This window comes from Mus caroli, chromosome 16 (assembly GCF_900094665.2).
Source record: "Mus caroli chromosome 16, CAROLI_EIJ_v1.1, whole genome shotgun sequence".
NCBI classification, from domain to species: Eukaryota; Metazoa; Chordata; class Mammalia; order Rodentia; family Muridae; genus Mus; species Mus caroli.
In genome coordinates, this window is record NC_034585.1 from 72,755,284 (window position 1) to 72,778,056 (window position 22,773).

Here is a 22,773-nt window from a genome sequence, read left to right on the forward strand (position 1 = left end):
TTTTATGTGGAGTTCCTTAATCCACTTAGATTTGACCTTAGTACAAGGAGATAGAAATGGATCAATTCGCATTTTTCTACATGATAACTGCCAGTTGTGCCAGCACTATTTGTTGAAAATGCTGTCTTTTTTCCACTGGATATTTATTTTATGGTTTCTTCTTGTTTGTCTTGCTTACCACGTCCTCTGTAACCCATGGGTTACTTAAACACATATTGTACTACTAAAGTACTTAGAAATAGCACTCTAATTTTCTGTCAATGGATGTGTATTTTGAGAGTATTGTAGCAACAAACAAACAAACAAACAAACAAAAAAACAAAAAAAACCCAACTAACTAACAAATAAACAAATAAAAATCCAAAACCCACCTCACTCTTGAAACACCACTAGTCAGAAGATAGGGACAGGAAGACTAGGAATTTGTGAACAACTTAAACTCCACAGCAAAATATTGTTTTAAAATTAATAGATATTTAAACAAATGTATCACTCCTTGTGTTATTTCAGTTGTTAATGTTCTGAGGTTTGTTTTCTAGGCTTTTTTTTAATTTAATTTACCTCTTTTCTATATTTCAAAGATATATTTATTAGAAACTTTAAAACTATTTTAACTCTTTAATTTCTTTTTTATCATTTTTCTATCTATCTATATCTATCTGTATCTATCTGTATCTATCTGTATCTATCTATATCTATATCTAATCTATATCTATATCTATATCTATATCATCTATACCTATATCTATATCTATATCTATATTTTTTTTTAACTCCAGATTGTATTAGCCTACAACTAATGCATTCTCCCATGGCATCTTTTTGAGTGTATATGCACGCGTGAGTGTGTGTGTGTGTTTGTATGATTACATTTGTTTTCATTTGTTTCCCCTCCCTCCAAGCCACCTTCATTAACTCTCCTTTAGACTTGTCTTATACTATTCCAGTGATGTTGGGGAAAGAACATCTGGACTCTATTTTATCTGGGCAGCATTTTGGCTTTCAAGCTGATATTTTTAAGTATAGGTTAGAATTCAGCTACAGTTCCTTCTGTGGTATTTGGCTATAGAAAATGGCAATTTCCTTCCTGGGGAATGGGGGTGTATGGCTTTAAACCCAGACCCCGGGAGGCAGAGGCAAACAGATCTCTGAGTTCCAGGCCAGCTTGGCCTATACAGTGAGTGTCAGGATAGCCAGGGCTACACAGAGAAACCCTGTCTTGAAAAAAACAACCTGGAAAGAAAAATTAAAACAGCATTGTTCTAATAATTACTGTCCCTGTGGGCCACTGTTCTTCTGATCCCATGACTGAAAAACAAACAAAAACCAAAAAGTTGAAAACAAACAAACAAACCAACAAACTCCAGCCAAAGCAAAGGTGAAGGGAATTATGGGCATGCCAGTGCTCAGACTGAGTCCCCAGCTTCTCTCCATAGTCTCTCAGTATGTCACAGTCTCCTTCTATCTGTCTTATACATATTCTTTGGGATATATTGGTGGTATTTAATAGAAGATTTAAATAAAAATATTTATTCCATGCTCCTAAACACAAAAGTTTGCTTCTTTCTTTTTCTTTGTTTCTTTCATTTGGAATTGCGAGGCCACCATGCAACTTTTATATCAGTTAATTTATGGAAGTTAAACGTAAAATTGTGAAAAACTAATTAATGAGTTTTTACTGAAAGGGAATAATTCAGATCGATGAAACACTTCCATCGGTAATTCATGTTTAATATGCATTTCCCTTCTGTTCTTCAATATCTTCCTGCTTGTTTCATAAAGAGTTTCATTATATGGCTAGTCCCCTATACCCAGTGTAAAACCTATCAAACACTAGTGCTTAATTGCTGCATAACTGAACAGTTCACTACAAATTTACACTTCTCATTCTATGTCTGTCACCTATTTTGTGCATCCTGAACATACAGGGGCTTTAAATATGCATTGTACAATTCTCTCTACCCAACACTCTTTAGTGCTGTGGTTAAGACTCTAGAAAACGTTGCCCAGGATTTTTCAGTCTAGGAGAAAAGCAATTGCAAACTTCAGCACATGTTTAAGGTCAAGTTCTACTGTGTAGAACTGTGTACAGTTTTCAATTACAGACAGGCCGGATTCCATGATGTTTCCCATGGGCATGTGATATTCACCCCTCACTGCTCCTAAAGTGACCTCGTGAATAAGATAATAACCTTTAAATCCATTGATGGGACGTTTCCGAGTTCTGACTTTCACAAATAATGTTTAGGCAAGTCGTGTTTTAACTGTCAAATAATATTCAATATATGTGCATTCCTGGAGAGGGACGTGGATCCATTACTCAGATTTGGCAGTGAACATAATTCTAGACTTACTACAAACATAAGTGACTTTAGTATACAATCACTACAAATTTTTCAATCATGTATGAAAATGTAGGTCTTCTGCATTGTCCTCTGAATCTTTGGCTTAAATGTTAACGATGCTTGCTTTGCTCCTTGGCTTGACATTCTGCTTAAGGGAATATTTAAAGATTGAATTCACTCCACTCTTATTAGGAAGTATGGAAATGTTTGTACATGGGAAAAATCTCATTGCATGCTAGAATGGAAATTCACCAGGGAGGGGGAAGCCGTTCATTTTATTGCCTAAGAGCTGTTGATATGCTCCCTGAATCTTTCAAAGGCATCTTTCATGCCACACAGGCAACCCGCAGCCAGTCAGAGAACAGAAAGAACACTTCTCACATGTGTCAATCTCCGCAAACTTGCATAGCAGCTGTGCTAGGTAGTGATGGAGATTATCACAAGACCCAATTGCAGGGGTTTGCCTGCTGGAAGAGACACCCCCATCCTCTCAAGGGACCACTTTGTTGGAGATGGTAGCAATAATGCATCTCTGTTGCTAGTGGATATTGTGGCCATGTAGCACAAAATTGGTGCTAGATAAAAATCAGAAAGTAATAAAAATGCAAAAAGGAAAACTGGGAGGTTTGGTTTTGTTTCAAAGTCTTAAAGTGGGAGAATAAAACAAATGTGCTAGGCTTATTGCGTTTACAAAAAAAAAAAAAGAAAACAGATATGCCTTTAATGACGAAACCTCGCAGGGCAGGGCACTCAGTCTTCCGGTTTGAGAACCATTTGGGTGCGTTGAGAAACAAAGTTGCAAAGTAAGCACGTTCAGAGCTTTATTTGCTAATTTTTTTGTAGGAAAGCTCTCTCTCTCTCTCTCTCTCTCTCTCTCTCTCTCTCTCTCTCTCTCTCTCTCTCTCTCTCTCTGCCTTCCTCTCTCTCTCCCTCCCTCCCTCCCTCTCCCTCCTTCTCTCCTTCTCCCCCTCCCCTCCCTCTCCCTCTCTCCTATGAGCCAGAGTTTTCTGTGCAAATGAAACAGGCGTTGTAAGAATGAGATTCACTTTGGACGACTCTTCACATTCCAAGTCATGACTGCGTTAAGCAGCACAATCCCATCTCTGGTTGATGGGCAGAAAAAGTGGGCAGCTTGCCAGGTAGACGTTTCCATGACTCCCAGCCCCCAAAGGTGATGCGTTTTTCAGCTAATTCAATGAAGAGTGGGCTGAACTTTGGGTCTAAACGAGACAATAGCTGCCTTCGCAGTATCAGCAGAATGGTTGATGGGAATGCGCTCACTCTACATTTGGCAGAGAATCATGTGACCTGACGACTGAGATTTTGTGATGGTGCCAACGGAGACTTGGAAGCAGCAAACGGCCCTGACTTTTTTCTTCTTTTCTAGCAAGGATCAGAAAAATGGTGGATCTTAAGACTTGACTTTAGCCAGTCTCAGCAAGCAACTGAGCTTTGAAGCACAACCTCGTCTTTATTCTGGTCTTTTGGCAGGCCACCAGGAGGCTGTCCCTTTCACGCCTGATAAATTCGGCTGCTTATCTCTAAAGAGAGAGAGAAAAGGAAAATAATAACAGAATATTGAGGCATAACAAGTGAATCCTAAATTGTATGTGCTTTTTTTCTTTTCTTTTTTTCTTTTTTACCTTTCCTGACTGCTGTTTTGTTTTGTTTTTTAATTTTTATGTTAATACCTTTTTTTTTTTTTTCTTTTTCTTTTTTTGGTTGCCGAAGAATTCAAGTAGTTGGGTTATTTATGTATGTATGTATTTGGTTTATAATGAACAGGCATTTGAACTGGTCGAACAGGACGACAGAGCAGTGAGCATGAGATCATTGCAGCCGAGTAGCAAACTGGCACCCAGCCTTTTCACCCCTTCGGTTCGGGAGACGAACGTGTGCAGTCCTCGTTTCTCAAGTCAGCACAGCCTGGAAGGATTCCGGGGCTCTCCCACCTTCTACCATTCTGCTGCCAGTCGGTGGCAACGATTGGTACAGATTCTGCGCAGTGCTTTGTGCCTGGAATATGGAGAAGGAAGAGAATGAAGACAAGCCCTCTGGACCTCCTTCTCTGAGAAATACTGGGAGCCCAGAAGAAACAGAAAAACAAAACAAAACAACAACAACAACAAAAAAGCAAACCAAACAAAAACCCTGAGCGTCTCAGTATTCGCCAGAGTGCTGAAAAATACTGATAATGATGCGGAATGCCTGCATGAAAACAAAAACAAACCAAAAATGCAAACCGAGACAAACCCAAAAAAGCAAACTTTGGTTTGTCTAACTCCTGAAACATCGGGCTTCGTTAAGCAGCTTGGAAGGCAACACAAATCTATGACCCTTCTTTATTTTATTTATTTACTTTTGTTATTATTTCAAAAAACAATGGCCTAAGAGCAGTACATTGCACTTGGTGAACCCGCACTTTCATATCAGGTATAACTTTTTTTGTTTCTTTTTATGCTTTCTATTCCATAAATCAGACTCCTTGCAGTTTCAATTTGTTCTTATTAACTCATTACCCACTTTACACTTTTTTCTTTTGCTTTCTTACTCTAATCGTGATTAGCATAGACACTAAACTGGAAAAAGAAAACTTTCTATAGGCATAAGCTCCTGCTTTGGTTGTTCACAGAAGTTTTAGGCAGACAGTAGTGTATGTTATCTCTGATTTTTGTGTCCAGTAATATATTTTGTGGAGAAACGGGCTTGGGAATCAGTAGTAGTAAGGAAAGTAAAACCTTTTCTGTGACTCCTAATTTTAAATGCAAAAGAAGAAACTTCTCGAAGTTCTAAAAAGAGATCTTGCTTCAAAAATGCATCCATATAATGCTAAATAAAATTTCTCTTTACGCCGGTTGCAGTAGAGGAGAGATGGGAATAAACAGAGCGGATTCTCCGTTGCAAAGTAAAAAATAGCTTGTTCCTTAATAATTCTACTTCTAAAAATACAAGGAAAAAGAATTTGCCCTAGAGCAGTTGGGAAGCGTTGAAAGTTGCCCTTCACTGTTGCGGTGGGGAAAGTCTGTACAAACTTGCTTCAAGTTCAGAGTTGCTTTGGCTCGGCAGGTGAACACATTGCATTCTAATTATTTTCTCTATTTGTAGAAGGAAATTGCTGAGCAAGTTCAACGTCTTGTAACAAAATTCAGCTTTTCCTATTTTAGTGGTAGAGGATTAGATGATATGCCCCTTTTAAAAATTTCTTTACTAAAAATGTTTCTAAACGTGCAAGAAAATCTCTAAAAAGAAAAAAATGCTTTGAGATATGTGTATCAATGAAGATTACAATGTTCATACTAAGAACTGGCATGATAATACTAGCTATGAAAAGAAAATTTTAGCATAATTGTTATGATTTTTAAAATTATATTTTATGATATCATAAACATCAAGGAGAAACAAAGAGAAATATTATACAGCTGGTTAATTCTGTCTTCTTTTTTGTTATATTGTGAAAGGATTAACAGTTACCCAGACCTAATATAAAGATAATATTTGAAGCAATGTTTTATTGACTTTATCGGTTATTATTCACTAATTATTTGCAGAATAGCTCTTCTTCCTCCTTTGTTATTAGAAAGCCAACTTCCAAAGGCTTAATTAATATTGATAAACCTGTTTTCATGTTTCATGATTCTTTAGTTTAAAAAACATTATTTTGAATGTTATTTTAGGAGCCATTAATCTCCACACTCTTAATTATCTTATTAAGCTCCATGCCAAATCCAGAGCTCTTTTCAGCTTTCACCCCTTCATTGTGAAGAACCCATTCGCTTCCGTAAGAGACACGTCCTTTCACTTTGAGAACTGTTCCCGGGAAAGTAACACCAACCAGAATGAACATGTAGCTGTGAAAGTATTTCTGTGTCATATGAGTATCCTGGGGTGGGGCCCTCAGACCCTGCCAAGCCTTAAGGAATAGACTTTTAAGGCTTTCCCCCATTTTGACATTGTCCTGTCTTCCCGGCCACCTCCTTCCTTTGCTCCCAATCTACAGAGATGATCCCTGTAGGTGGCAGTTGTCTGATATTTTTCTTTTTGTGGTTGTTTTAGGGGAACACTTAAAGTGCATATGAGAAGAGAAGAGAATGACCACAGGAGAAAATCATCTCAGGTAAAACGAAAAGGCACAAATGTAGAGTGTAATTAATCTTAGAATATTAAAGAGGAAATGATTATGTCTGTGTTTGGTATAAGAAATGGTCCTTCCCTTTATGAAGCTACCTATTTGGGATTTTCACTGATGGTTTTCCTTCAAGAGTTTACAGTATTACTTGCCTTTGTCAACCTTTTGTTTGGTTTTGTGATCAATGCCCAGTGTCCATCATTCTGAGGACATATGTGTATGTTGATTTATACAATTCAGGTACAAGATGGTTGAATAGGAAGCTATTTAATGAAAAGGAAAACATGTTCTCAGTGGTTATACATTATAAAAGGAAGCAAAAATCTGATAGAAAAGTATAAGCTCATAGTTTTTTTTTTAATCTTTTCCATATATCTAGTAAGACAATAAAGTCAAAGTATATTTTGTAGTAATAAAAGCGACAGCCAGTGTTTCCTCTTTCATTTTTTAAAACATGAAATGTATAAATATATAAGGAAATACTTTTACTACAATTGGATGCATGATTGTTGATTATTTACTACAGTTTTAATAAGTAGGAGAATGATTTGAAAATAAATAATGGTGAAAATTTGTGTAGGCCAAATTATCTGTATTAAACTGGAGAAAATACATTCTATTCTTATTTATTTCAAAACATGCCAAATCATGAAGTAATTACTATGCAGTATTATTTTTCACAATGAAGATATAATTAAGAAAAGCTAAATCATTTTAGATATGAGTGCAATGATTAACGATTGTACAACTTATAATTTTGCTTCAGATGAGCTTAGAATCGTAAAAATGTACATGTAACTGGCTTCGTGTGTGCTCACTGGCTTGCTTTCTTACAGTGCAGTAGCTGACAGAATTAAGAATCATTTATTTCATTTCAACCTGTTGAACAGAGGAATTATATATAACTGTATATTTTGTTGAAAGTATATAGTTCTTGGGAAATAGATTTAAATGTGTTTTGTTGAAAGGGAATGTATGCTCTTTGGTGTGATATAAGCAAATACAAATATTCCAGAATAGCAGGAATAACACTGATCATGTCATTGATTTTAGGGTTTTTTGATACCATATCTTTTCCTCATTGCTGTAAAAGTTTAATTTCATCCCCACTGTAGACACATGTCTGTACATCTAGAATTTGTGGGTTTTGTGTTCTTTACCTAGTCAACAAGACCTCATTTGTTTACAAAAGCTATAATGTGACTAAATCTCAAAAAATCATTAAATGAGTTTTATGTGAATAAATACAATCACTCTAGTGCATATACAATTTAATAACTTCCTTTTTAGTGGTAGACTTATCATACTATATCTGTGCCTCACAACAGTATAATTCGTATATATTAGGTTCTCAATTAGGACATTTTAACAACAATGTTAAAATACTCACAATTAAAAACATAAGCAATCTTTAAAAAAGAAAAAAATCAAAAAGAAAAGAAAAGAAAGAAGTAAGAAAAGAAGAAAGGAAGGAAGAAAGAAAGACAGAAAGAAAAGAAAGAAAGAAAGAAAGAAAGAAAGAAAGAAAGAAAGAAAGAAAGAAAGACAGACAGCAGAAAGAAAGAAAGAAAGAAAGAAAAGAAAAGAAAAGAAAAGAAAGAAAAGAAAAGAAAAGAAAAGAAAAGAAAAGGAGGGAGGGAGGGAGGAAGGAAGGAAAGAAAGAAAAGGAAGAAAGGAAGAAGGGAGGGAGGGACGGAGGGAGAGAGGGAGGAAGGAAGGAAGGAAGGAAGGAAGGAAGGAAGGAAGGAAGGAAGGAAGGAAGGAAGGAAGGACGGAAGGATTTGAAAACTACTTTTTAATCCTCATGCTTGTAACCCTATATTTAAGTCAGTGTATTTCTGAAGACCTTTACTGGGAATATGCATTCTGAGAGTCCAGCCTTTAAAATATTTACACTAAGATATTAATTTTATTTTTATCCCCTACTTCTTCTGTTAGATATTCAGAACAAATGCTACGTTAGTAAAAGGTCCCTGTGAGACGATGCCCATTGACATAAACCCGTAGATCCGATCTTGTGGTGAAGTGGACCGCGCAAGCTCGTTTCTATGGGTCTGTGGCAGTGTGGTGATCTGACAAAGCACTATGTAAGTGTTGCTCACTCACATCTCAGTACACTCCTGCTCACACTCCAGTCCTCTACATAGCCTCGGAACAATAGCATTTCCATTGTTCTTCATGGATCTATTAATCCTCTCATGTCTTACAAGGCAAGTTTTAATTGTTGACTTTCTGGAAGGATTTGTAGCAGAGCCATTCAAGGCTAAATACAAGTGCAATAAACTGCTTTCAAAAGGTTGGTGTTTTTAAATAGCTGGCTTTGAGCAAAATCTGCATAGCTGTTGTCAAGAAACTTTGGCACACTTTTTCTTGATGGTTCATGTGTCTTAACTATTTCAACAACATAGTAAAGTCTATAACTAGATTGTTATGTTACAGTTGAGCCAGTTTCTCTTCAAAATCAAGACATTATGCTACTTTTAAATTTGCTCACTGCTAATGGAAGTGTAGTCCAGGAGATGTTAGAAGATGCTTCATGTGACCTCTACTGTAAACCCACCAGATTAGGGTAGTCCTGTAAGCTACAATGGAAGTTGATTTGTCAACTGCTAGAATATTCTATCTACAACCTTGCCAAGCCCTTAGGTGTTTGGCCGCCATATTTGGAGGAGCGGACTGAAGATATGATAAGGAGTTTGAAGCAACACTGGAAGCTGTGTGCATCCGGGTTGAGGTAGTAGGTTGTATGGTTTAGAGTCACATCCTGGGAGTTAACTGTACAACCTTCTAGCTTTCCTTGGAGCACACTTGAGCCATCGAGGAATTCTCCATCTCTTTAATCTGACTGAGTCAATTTCTGTTCAAGAAAGTAATGTGTCATGAGTCCATGAGGCCTTAATGCATTACCTGATCATTCCAGACCTGATGGTTAGGATTTTGCTTGTGTCTACTTGTAAACAATGACACAATGCTATTTCTCACGGGTTGTTATTTTGTGTTTACCATTCTAAAGAACAAGTGGATAGTGAATTAAGTTGCATTAATATTGAAACTTTGGTTTCTTTCATCAATGGAATCACAAAATTTGGCATTTTCAAATAAATTATTGGTCCTTTTTTATTTCATACTTAGACACTACAGAAAGATGTTTAAATGTTAATAAATTTCATCACATATTGTCTGAGATTTCTCATGACCCATCACTTTCTATCTTATGTTATACCTATAGATATGTTTACTTATATTTTCCATACTAGACTGTAAGCCCCTTGAGGGCAAAGTACATGTCTTATTTTTTATTGTATTCTTTTAGTACTTATACATCTTAAACAGTAAATCTTTACAGGATCAATAAATGGGCTATAAGATTTCACTCTGTTAAGATTTTTTAAATTTGAAATTCCTTTATTGACCCAATTAAATTTTTATAACCTTCAGTTCCAGACTCTTTCTGAGTCAGTAAAATATTGATTTTTTTTTACTGTTTTGATTTATTCTATATATACAATTTAAAATTTGGGAATACCTTCTCTCTGGAGTAAAGAGTAGAATGAAGTTACTACTTACTTCATTATAGTTTCTAGTTTTAAATAATGCATATCTATGTTAACCATTTAAATATCTTTTTTTCCAGATAATGTGTTTTTCTTTTAATAGCAATTTCAACTATAGGTTGCTTTAAAAGTCTCTAATAATTTTAAAACTCAGATTTTTACATTTTATGTGGTTTTCTTCTCTTCTATAATCTTTATTTCTCAAATAACTGATTTTTTTTTATGCTGTGAGCTCCACAAACAGGTTATGAAATATAATGATTACAAAAGGATGTAAAACACAATTTTAAAATTTGGAAACATTTTTATTTAAAGGAAAGGCATATTATCTTAGCACGTAATAAAAGTAAATGAGACTTTCTAGAACACTTATTTCTTTGCAGTCCATGTTAGTGTGTTCCAGTGTTACAAAATGTTAGTGATTTCATCTTGCATAGATTATTTTCACCTCAATATTAAGTAGCTTTTGACATTAAAATCTTTAATTTACCACTACAATTATCTCAATAAATCATGGAATATATCTTATAATCACATGATACACACAATGTAAGAATGAAATACATACTATCACAAGGGAAGTCCTGATTTCCGTTCAATGTAGAAGAGTTAATTCTACTACAATAGCTAACTATGACATGTACCTTAATAGTAAGCTATAAAATATTGTAAGAGGCAGATAGAAAGATGGCTCAGACATTATGAAGGTCCCAGAGGACCTGAGGTTAGTTTCCAGCACCCACATGGGTAGTTAGCAACACCTGTAACTCTATCTATAAGAGATTTAATACCCTCTTCTGGTCTCTGTGAGCACCTGAAGAGCACCCACCCCCCCCCACCCCCCCCACACACACATGCACACACATACACACACTAAAGTAACTACTGTATCAGATTGTAGAATTATAATCTTGTCCATGTACTTTCTAAAGGGAACTGAAATTATAGACAGCTAGGAAAGAAGCCTAAGGAAGATGAAACTATAAGTCATTACACTGGTTATAGAGAAAGAGTAGAAATTCTGGAGAGCAAGGGACATAGCATCAGAGAAGAAGCATTTTAAAACTCCGTGTGGTGAGAAAGCTACATTTGATAGCTATATTTTTGCCTTTGAACATGATGTATTTTTCCAAGTCATCTCTAGGGCTGCTAAAATTACTATATGTTTCTCAATAAAAATCAATAGCAAATATCAATATATAAGTTGACAAGATTAATTTGAAACATAGCAACGTCTAGGACCATTGGTGATATGAGTTAGAAACAGGTAAACTGGATCCTAAAATTGAAGGAAAAATCATAATGCATGTTGAGGATAGACATTGGGTCACATAGGGCCAACCATTCAAATTGGCTCATTTCCTTAGGTAGCAGGGTTTACTGTATGGTAAGGATTGTACAATTTGTATCAGATGAAGGATCATCTACAACAAAAATCATCCAGTTGTTAATGAATCATACTTTACTGCTATATATTTTTGTGGTGATTAAATATGTTTACATTTAGAGTGGTTAATTTAATTCATTTGGTAAATACACTTTGATAATATTTAAAGCACACATTGCCCCTTCTCGTGTCACCTCTGATTTACATTACATTCTTTATAGCACATGACATTGATGTAAAATGGAGAGTTTCCTAAGCAAGAGGTTGAACCTTAGGTGGAAAAACCATAACTCAGTTCATAATATTGTGAGTTCATAGTACTGTGAACTAAATTAGCCAGAAGAACTGTAAGGGAATCACATAAACTACTCAGCATGAGCCCTTCTGAAAATAATCCAGCAGCGCATAAACTGAGCTATTAGAATAAGTGAGTCATTTTTCTGTAAATAACCATTTAGTTCTTCTTACTTCCAATTAGCAAAAAAACTCATGAGCAGAGGAAATTCCCCAAGGGATAGGATACAGGGTCTGATATTCTGAGCCTTAAACCCATGCTGCACTTCTCTGCAATACCATATAGTACTGATATGGGGTGACTGAACCCTGCTTTTTTCCTAAGAGACACCTTGGGTAGAGATGTGAAATGTCTGAATGAGAAATGAGTGGCATGCCCTCAAATTTTTTGTTTTGTACTTTAATCTCTACAGCATGAACAGCACAGCTACTTTTATAACAAGATACTATCATGCTCATTCACAAAACATTTTCTGATTCACAAAGAGACTGTTTCTGTTTTGATTCCCCAAGGTCTTTGTACACCTTTCATTCCCACAGCAATTACTCTTGAGTTTCATTAATAATCACAGTGCCCAAAGGGACTGTGATTTGCCTTGGTATTTTCTGTTACATACTTAGCAAGAACTACATTTGTATTGAGTCAATGCCTGTTGTATGGGATTGAACTTTGGAATATCTATGGGCTGTGTCAAGAACCTCTGTCCAAAATTATAATAACTTTGGTTTCAGGGTAAAGTTCTGCATTTTCCAAGATATTTCCAGACACTTCACAATGTATTATTGTATTGGAGGCATTATTATGACAACTGAAAGGTCTACACTCTAGTCTTATTTAAGACCTGTGAGATAATACTTGAAGATTTATGAAACTAACCAGCCACTAATATTTATAAGTCCAAAACCCTTGTATACAAAATTAAGTTCTTTTTTAGCTCACAACTCTGGCCGTATCATTGGCATTTGAAAACATACTCAAGTGCTCCTTGGAGCATTAAAAATAATCGATAAGATAGAAGTATTCTGACAGAGAAGAGCGATCCTAGATCAAAGTAGAGTTTTAAAGATCTTTCGATTTTGTTTAGGAAATGTTAGGAAAATCATATTATCTTTGGAACATGCTTGAAGGCTGATCTCAAGCTCTGTTCCCTTTTCTTCATCTATATGTGCCTTCATCTTCATCTAGCTGTGCTATATGGAAAGTGAGTTCCGTGCAGACATCTACATACCTTCATCTGAGACCTCCTCAGCCCTCACTATGTTTCTCTTCACTCTCAAAATGCCAAAGGCCATTATGAAAAGGCTAATTCTCTAGGAATAACGTACTACATAGGTTTGAAGTTCTTCTATGAGCACTAGAAAACTTGCTGTTCATTCTGTCAAAGTGGAGTCCTCAGTTGATTAATTAGCCCATAAAGAAATGTGTGTGTGTGTGTGTGTGTGTGTGTGTGTGTGTGTATGTGTGTACTTGGGCGTGTGCATGTGATACAATGCTGTATGTGACATCAAGTATCACATGCCACTTTTTTCTTGAGGCATAGTTTTGCATAGTCTTGGGACATGGATACACCAACTAAAGTAGGCAGGATGGCCAGCAAGCCTGAAAACCTGCCTGTCTTTTAATTTCCACTTCAGAAATAGTAACACATATGACCATGCTTGGCTTCTGAGAACTAAATAGAGGTTGTAATGCTTACTAGTACAGAACTTTATTAACTAAACTATCCTCCCTATGCCACAATAATTTTCATTTAAAGTAACTTAAAATAGTGCATATATTACATACATTATAAGATTTAAAATCCTGAAGAAATTTTACATATAAATAAGAGGATACATATAGCTATAGTTTAATATATAAAGTTATATATATATATATATACATACACACACACACACGCACACACACTCACACACACGCACACACACACACACACAAATATATACCTTGACATTATATAAATCTTCTATAAGCCACAAAATTTGTCACCTTTGATTTCTATTTTTTGTTTGCTTCATGAATGTCTTTAACTAGAAAGGAAAAGTAGGAAAAAAAATGTCTTTCCTTGAGTTTTATTTATAATCTTCCATCCATTCAACTCTACAGTATTTTGAAAGTGATTGAATTTTATTTATTCTTTTTAAAACATTCAACTTAGAAGAACATCTCGTATTCATTGCACACTTGTATTCCAGTTGGTTCTTCTAGTATTAAATGGCTTGGAAATGACTAGAGCTGACTCTGAGAGAAGATGTAAAGTACTTAGTGGGTGACTGGGAGCACGGATCAGGGAAAGTGGTATGACCCAGGAGTTACACACAAGTTGTGTCAAGTGCCTGTGGCTAATCAATAGCTCCACAGATAATATTAGCAATAGCAATAATAGTAATCATTGCTTGGATACATACATATCCATTGTTCTTAAAATTATTCTCTGTACCATCTATCAAAAAAACGTTTCTAGCCATATATGGTTTAAACATTTGGGATCGAGCTAACTGAAGAATATAGCATTACATTGTAGTTCAAGTTTAAGTAGCTGAATGTGGCTAGTAGCTAATAAATTAATTGGATTTTGGAGTGGTGAAGTTTCTATATGGGTAAAATTTACTCTTCAAGTGGATTGCAGTAAATAAACATATGTGTTCTTTGTTTCCTCAGAAGTGCCGATTTATCACGTTTTCTCAGTAGATCACAAGGGACTAAGAGAGTGATGCTTGTCTATATGAAGTTGCTGTTTAGAACTATCTCAATTTTTAAAAAGTTTATTCAGACCTAAGCTCAGTTAAAACTGGGAACGCTCTCTTACCTAGACTATTACCCTCTCACCTACCTAGCTGTCCATCTATAGATAATCTATATTTTATTATTAAATATGCATTTTTAAAAATATTGGTCAAAACTAAATATAGGTAGTATTTAATTAACAAAGAAAAATGCAAATAATGAGTCAGATAAATATACTGAAGGATATTGAAGAAAAAGAATGTAATGTTTTAAAATGATTCAAGCATTTGCATAGTTTAAGAAAGTCACTGTAAGTTATGCTTCTGCATTGAGATGTAAAGTATTAGACAGATGATAAAAGTAAAGATAGATTCACTACAGGAGTACAGAGGCTTCCTCTCAAAAATAGAACATTGGGTGTGCTCTTACAAAAACTCAAAACAGCATCCACACTTAACACTTGAAGTAATAAAAGGGATTTTTGTCACTTAACAATATTAAGGAAAGATATAAAATTGCACTTTTATATTTTGAAAAACAAAATATTTGGATTTTATTTTTAAAGTAGTATTTAGCAGCTCCTACCTTTAAATACTAAGTGGGATTATCTATGCTGTAAGCCAGACAGTGGTAGCACTGGCCTTTAGTCCCAGCAAAGACAAGCAGATCTCTGTGAGATCCATGAGTTTGAAGCCAGCGTCTACAGTCAGTACGTTTCAGAACAGCCAGGGCTACAAAGAACAAAACAAAATAAAACAAACAAAGAAACAAACAAAAAGAAACAACAACAAATGGAGTGTTAGCTGTCTCTAAATATTAGAAAACTGTGCTCAGGACTGTGACTCTGTACATAGATGTGTGTTCATGCATAGGTCCTTCCTACATGAATGGTAACTCTTTAACCTAAAACCTGGGTGTCTTCCACCTTTGATTCTGATTACTTTGTCACAGTGCTTGTGACACCTGAAAGCATTCAGGACACACAATCACTTGAGAGAAGATAGTTTGTCCGGTTAGTTACAGTGAGCGCTCCACTTGTCTCCTCCAGTCCTTCCAGATGCCTTGTTTAGGACACGGTTTCAATGTAAAGATTCACACAGTAAATGTTCAAAGGGTTTTTTTTTGTTTAGCAGAATTATGCAAATGACATAAGGTTACCCACCTGTCTCACAATAGGTAACACACTTGCCCTGACCTGCGAAATGACCAGTTTAGTGAAGTTCAAAGTTGATCTTCTCCATCCTGGTTACTTCTGCTCTGAAAGTCTTAAGCTCTTGAAAACACGGGACTACAGTGATCCCCACTCTGCAGACTCCTTTTGACCTTAACATTTGGGAAGCATTAACACTGTTCCCAAATCTTGGATTCCGGACATTTTCTTCCCCTGTCTTAGTGTAAATTTGTAATTCTTTCTTTCCTTGTCTCATTGTTTAGCCTGTTAGATGACTAGCTCTCAACCTTATTCCTTTGAAACCTGCATCACGAAGAAGACGTGGTGTAGGAAGTGAGCAGTCTGAGAGAGCCTTCAGTGTCCTTCAGCTTACGCACATCTCTTTTCACTGTGAGCACAGTCATCAGCATCCTCCTTCCAGTAACACAGGAATTGAACCTCCCATGGAGGATTGGGGATGCCTAAACTTAGATCATGTCTGCTCCACATGCCTAAAGAAGCTGCCTTTACCCTAGTCCTTTATAATAGGTCCTCATCTGTAAAGTGGAAACTCTAACATCACTTGAATTATATGAGCATTACTATATAGAGCAAGCATGAGGGCTAACAGATAAAAGTATATCATTGAGAAATATGTTACCTGGTACAATTCGTGCTTAATTGAAAGTCTATCTAGTGCTGCAGAAGCTACACAAGAAGAACCTGACAGAGAAAGATTTATGGTGGCCCATACTCCATACCTCTTTTATGATTCCCTCCTTCTTACCTTTGAGCACCATGGCATAGCTGCCTGGATTACTATTTTGAACAGATCACACTAAGACCATCTTCTATGTCAGGTGACCCAAACCACAATATATCTCACATCTTACCTCTTCTTTCTTAACTTACTGTAGCTCTTCATGCCTCTGAAGTTAATTTTTGGTCCCTATGTATAATGTATATTTTAAATGCTGGAGCAATACTGTCAGTGCTGAGCATACATAAATTTGGGGAAAAAAATAGAAAAAGGAACAAAAAAATGCTAGTCTCTGTGGCCCTATCTCTAATGCAGATAATGATCTCTTCTATCTGAGTTATTCAGACTGTGAAGAAGGTAAAAACATTTGAGAGAGAAAAATAAAAGACCATCCACAAATAACAAATTAGGTCATTGAAAATTGCTCCTTTGAAGTTTCACACGTGTAAACCTAGGACAGGAGAGAGTGTCATGTTTTCTTCTGTGTTCATTCCAGGAAGGGCTGTTGCTCCCCTCCTTACTTCTGCTCTCTTTGCCTTTCTGTCTTTCTTTCTCTGATGTATGTTTTCAGGTCCTGCTAAACTGAAGCTGGGGAGTTTGGCAGGATTTAATTAGTAGGTTAATCACCTGCCAAGTTTATGTACCATCTTGGTCCTGTGATGCTATAGGGAGCTAGAACAATCTTGCCGTATTATCCACACACACACCCCTTGTTTTTTTCCTTAACAGAGCCACCTGTTTCCACATGAGCTAAGAATGCATGCCATTCTTGTTTGCTAGGAGGTTTTGGCTGTGGTTTTAAAAGCCTGTGAGGCTTTGTTTGATAATTGATTTTATTTTATATGTGAGGCAAAGTTTCAACAGGCCAGGAATGGTGGATTACAGGCATCCTCTTGAGGTTTTACTTTTATTTTGTTTATATTTTAAATTGTGTGTGTGTGTGTGTGTGTGTGTGTGTGTCTGTGTGCACGTGTGCACACTCAGATGCACATGGAGCTGAAAGGAGGGCATATGATGCCTGTAGCTCATGTTATAACCTATTGTGAGCTACTAAGTATGGCTACAGAGAGCCAAATTTTGATCATCTGCAAGATCAATACTTAGTCATAAATACTGAACCATCACCTGTGGCTGCTTACCCTTGACCTTCTAAAACCAGTTATTACTGCTCCTTTTCTTTAGGTTGGGCAGACTCCTGTGTTGTGGACTTAGATGATTTCCCAAGGAAGGGTTGCTCTCATTTAGGATACAGCATATACCTTTTAAGTTTTGGGGATGCAATACATTTGTATCACTGGTAAGATCTTTTACTACCCATCTGCAGAAAGACCCTAGACCTTCCCCAGGGCATGAATATGTGCCTCATACAGAACGGTAAATAACATTTCCACTGACTCTGGTCCTTTGCCCTTGCATCCTTCTGAGAATGTCAGCGACTTTCTCCACTGTGAGGGTAGCCTTGCTTGTTTTCTGCTACAGATAAGACTTTAAAATGGATTGCCCTGAAAAAAGGTTCTTTTCAGATTTTGTGGATAATCTGGGAGCACAGAAAATAGCTCTCTCCCTCTCCCTCTCCCTCTCCCTCTCCCTCTCCCTCTCCCTCTCCCCTTCCCCTTGCCCTCTCCTTTTCTCTCTCTGCTTAAATAGTTCTCTTATAAATCATTCACTTTGTATAAAAGAACTGACAAATTTTGCAAATAAAAATTAAGAGGCATGGATTTAATTTCAATTTGAAACAGATAGTTTTAAAAGTTTTTGAAATGTTTACGAATGTTTTGATTCCTTGTGGTATTCAAGTGCAGTGTGTGTGTTGTCCACAGAGTCAGGGTGTGATGGAGCCTCTGGAATTGAACTTCATAGACAGTTATGAGCAACCACGTGGTGGTTTGCAATCAAACCCAGGTCATTTGCAAGAGGAGAAAGTGCTATTATCCACTGAGCCACCTCCTGAACCCAACCATGTTTTATTGTAACATTAGTATATCTAAAATAATCTGTGTTTCTATTGTCTATCTGAAATTTATATTTTACTTGGACACCTCATATTTTGATTTGGCAGCTGTGCTTACATAGTCTCTTAAATATTAAAGTTTTAGTGTAGAAACATACTCAATATATTTCAGTTTGTTAGCTAATAAATTTACATAATTAGAGTTTGATTGGTGGTCAGAAGAAAACACAGCAAACACATGTAAGAATTTATATCAAACTACTAAAGAAACTCAGAAGAAGCCTTCTCCCTTAAATGTGAGGACTATAAACTCAATGCTCTCTATGACTCAATAGGTAGGAGATTATAGCTAGTAAACCCAAAGTAGCTTGTGACATCATCATGAACTTTAGTGGATAAAAAAAAAATTGTAATGATAAAGCCACACTGTGTGATAACTTCCACGTGGTCCGGCTCTACCAACATCCTTTTGTGAGCTCGTTAAGGAAATGTTATGAAAGGCAAACTCTGTTCAATTCTCAGTAAGCATAAGGATTCAGTAGTTTTGCACACGTTCTGCTGCTGACACTTTAGAATTGCTGCCTTGGTAGTGATCCATTGCCCTAGCAAGAGCAGTCTTGTACACATAACCTGTACTACGTCTGTGTGCCCTCTGCTTGAGACATCATACCTTCTGGGCATTTCACAGCCTGTTTCACCCTTTCTCACCATCCCAACTGCAGCCTGTGTCATGACCCCAATGCCTTTCTGTTTTTCATACAGCTCTGCAGGTTCCCAGGTGAGTTTCCTCTGCACTATCCCTTGCTTCCAGTCTCCTCTTGTGTTTGTAGACTTGGGCTGGTATTCCTAGATCTGGACACATTCAGTATCACCTACCAGACAGTTATATTCTCATCAGTGTTCACATATAGTGAATCTCATTTTTAGTGAATGAATTCATTAGGCCAACCTAGCCCTAGTTCTTTTTCTTAATGTAGAAAGGCCTTGTCTGACATCAATGGGAGGGGAGGCCCTTGGTCCTATGGAGGTTTGATGCCCTGGCATAGGGGGATGCTGGAGGGGTGGGGCCGGAGAGGGTTGGGGTGTTGTTGCACATTCATAGAGGCATGGTGGGGGGTGAGGAGAGGGATGTTGTGGGATGGGGGTCTTGGGGAGGGGAAACTGAGACGTGGCTATCATTTGAGATGTAAACGAATAGAATGATTAATTAAAAATAAATAAACAAAAGAAAGGATTAACTGCCTAATAATTAGCAGACACTTTCAAAGGCCTCAGAGTCACAGTAAAGATGAGAACACAAGTTGTACCATTAAGTTAGACTTTGAGGTTGAGCTACTTCTCTGTGGCATGGCATCGTTACAATCACAGAATGGTATGTTTGAGAAAAGAACTTAAAGTACTAGCGGAACGACTTCAGAGTGGGTTTTCAGCAAGCATTTGTTGTTCCTGCCCACTCTTTTGACTAAAGAAAAGAGGAAATGCTGGAGACAGTGTGTTAGACTTGATTTCACTGGAGCTGAGAACATTCTATTTCACCACCCTGAGAAAGTTCATCATACTGACCCTACATATCCATGGGTTATTAACAACTGACATTCACAGTTACAAATTAATTTCCAGGACATGTCATTATGTGAACATCACAGAGAGTCTGGGTAAATACACTGACACAGCCTACATGTAGGCAAATGCTTAGTTATCCATGAGCTGTGACTATTCCACAATACATGCCTGAAGCTTTTTGTTATATAATTGTGTTCTATGTGTTTTATAACCACATAATCTTTCTGTGTCCACATGGGAATCCTTAGTTAACATGGAGCTGCAGCTCAGTGTCCTCAGATGAATAAATACATGAGTGAATGGTAGTAACCCCTGATGCTCTATGCTTCTAGCTGTTACTGACAGAATTGAAAGGCATATATATATATATTCATATTTATATATATATAATATAATATATATATATATATATAATTATATATATATATAATTTCTATGGGTATTCAAAATTAAATCATAGAGCATGGCAGCATGGCAGTGATTGGATTTTTGTCCTTTATTCCTACTAGATTTTCATTAACATACAGTATTTTGTTCTGACTCACATTTAAGACTGGTTTTCTTTAAATTTGTTAAGTTCTTTTCCTCTCTGTATTACTTGCTCAAAGAGCTATGTGTGTGTTTAAAAGGTAATATAGTGGAAGGTCACCAAAGTCCATAAAAATAGGTTTGGGAATGACATTGCTAGTGCAGATATATCCCAGTGTAGATATATGCCAGTGCAGATATATGCCAGTGAAGATATAGCCCAGTGCAGATATATGCCAGGGCAGATATATGATAGTATCATTTGTAGTTGGATAGGTAATGTCTAAACTTTACACTCAATCCATGTGTAATTAGCAGAACAAGACATCATTGTGCTCTTGTAGGGTTAATGAGATAGGAGCATTTAATTTATGCTATAAACAATACAGAAAAATCAGTAAAAGCCCTTGTGATATAGTAAAGATGAATATGAAAATACCTTACTATTTCACTAATTTTACATGTTTTAAATTCTATTAGCACATACTATTTTTACAAAAGTATGGGTTTCATGGTGAAATGTTCATAAATACACACAGTATTCTGAGTCATATCCAACTCTCCTTCACTCTCTATTCTATCCCAGACTCCACCCTGCCACAACTGCCACCCTGTCCTTCCCAGAATCTGTTCCCTGCCCTTTCTTTGAGTGTGTGTGTGCATGTATCTGTATATCTGTGCACATACACGTGGGTATATGTATGCTTAATGCTTTTGAATCACTTTACTTTCTGTGAAACTTGAATTCGTTCTTTAAGATCTGCTTATTCTCAGTATTAGCATTAAAATGTCATTAGTAATGTTGAAGCAACCTGTGCTGGCATTTCCACTATTCTGTTTCTTAGTAAATATCACTTCCTTTTGTATTTTGCCTTATTTTCTAAAGTATCACAAAACTGTGCAGTGGACTCTAGCAGTCACTCACCAAAATGCCCTCTTTTAGGGCAGGAAAGATGGTTCTGTGGGTAAGAATGCTTGCTGCATATGCTGGAGGAGGATATCTGAGTTCAGATTTCAACACCCATTGTCAAGAGAAAGTGACGGCTGCACACATACCTGAAACTCCAGCACTCTTGGGGTGGAGACAGAAGGAACACTGGAGTCAGCTGACTGCAGGTTGCCCAACTAGTTCCAAGCTAATGATTCACTTTGTCTTAAGAGATTAGAGTGGATCATGATCCAGAAAAATGCCTAGTGTTCTTCTCTGGCTGCAACTTGAGTGAATGCCGATGTGCCCAACTGCATATACATGTGAGCATACTATACCAATATACACATTTATGTATATATAAGTATATATGTGTGTATATAGTAGAATAATAATCATATTCTTAATTAATAACAAAAATAGCAAAGCTAAGGCTGAAACATTTTGACAAAGTATTTTTGAAAATTATTTCTAGAGTATCTGCTGACATAACAATCAATGAGCTACTTCGACATAGAAAAATAAATTTGTCTTGCTGGCTTAGTGTCCATAAGATTAACAGAGGATGGACCCAGAATAAAAGTTCTTTGAGGAGTAAAGGGAAGTCCTGTATGAAGTAGCTGAAGACACACCTATGAACTCTTAGTACTACAGCTTATTTCTGTTGTGTGAGCTCCAGCTTCCTGACTTTAGAGACAAGATCTCCCTCTGTGGCCCAGGCTTGTTTCACACACGTGCTCTCCCTGCTCCAGCCTTCCATATGTTGCTATCACTCACATGAGGTATGCTGCTCAGCTGCTCAGCTTCAAATGTCATCTCATTTTTGAGATTTACATTTAAAACTTTTAAAATGGCTCCTGAAATTCTTTGGGTGGTCCCGAATAGACTGATGTTTACAGGACCTGCGGATTCTTTTGACACTTCAGTGCAGTTGCCTATCCTGTCTTCCAGTGTTATCTGCTATGAGAGGCCAGGCATGGATAAAGTATAATTGCCAAAGTGGTTTTTGTTGTTGTTGTTGTTGTTGCTTGTGTCCTTATTTTCCCTTTGTCAATTAGAAAAAAAAATATCAAGACATAAGATGTTCTACTCTTCATAGCACAATGGAGTGGTCTTTAATGTGACTAACCCTTGGTTACTTTAATGTCATAGTCAGACTTGGTTTTGATGATCTTGGTGGTCTACAGACTAACTGTTGGGGTTGTTAGTTCTCTTTCACTGAAAAGGGAGAAGAGACGTGGAGGGAGCAGAATTATAGGGATTAGTATTTGATAAGGAACAGAAATCTTATTCCAATTCAATTTTCCTCTCTTGCGTTGTGGTGTGCTCCCATGAGCAAACTTACCCACTGTCTCTCTTAGGCCAGTGTCAGAACCCATCATATACTCACAGCCCTGAGAGAATTTTATTATTATTATTATTATTATTATTATTATTATTATTATTGCACAATACCTAG

General features: G+C 36.6%; 1 long non-coding RNA gene across 8 annotated transcripts in view; it reads left to right on the forward strand.

The window, feature by feature from the left end:
• The window catches only part of LOC110311497, a 458,615-nt gene that overhangs the window by 359,041 nt on the left and 76,801 nt on the right, over positions 1-22,773 (forward strand). For all 8 annotated transcript variants that reach the window (XR_003835132.1, XR_003835133.1, XR_003835131.1 and 5 more), the window contains one exon: positions 6,399-6,459. This is a non-coding gene — a long non-coding RNA (uncharacterized LOC110311497). The remainder of the gene's footprint in view (positions 1-6,398; positions 6,460-22,773) is intronic.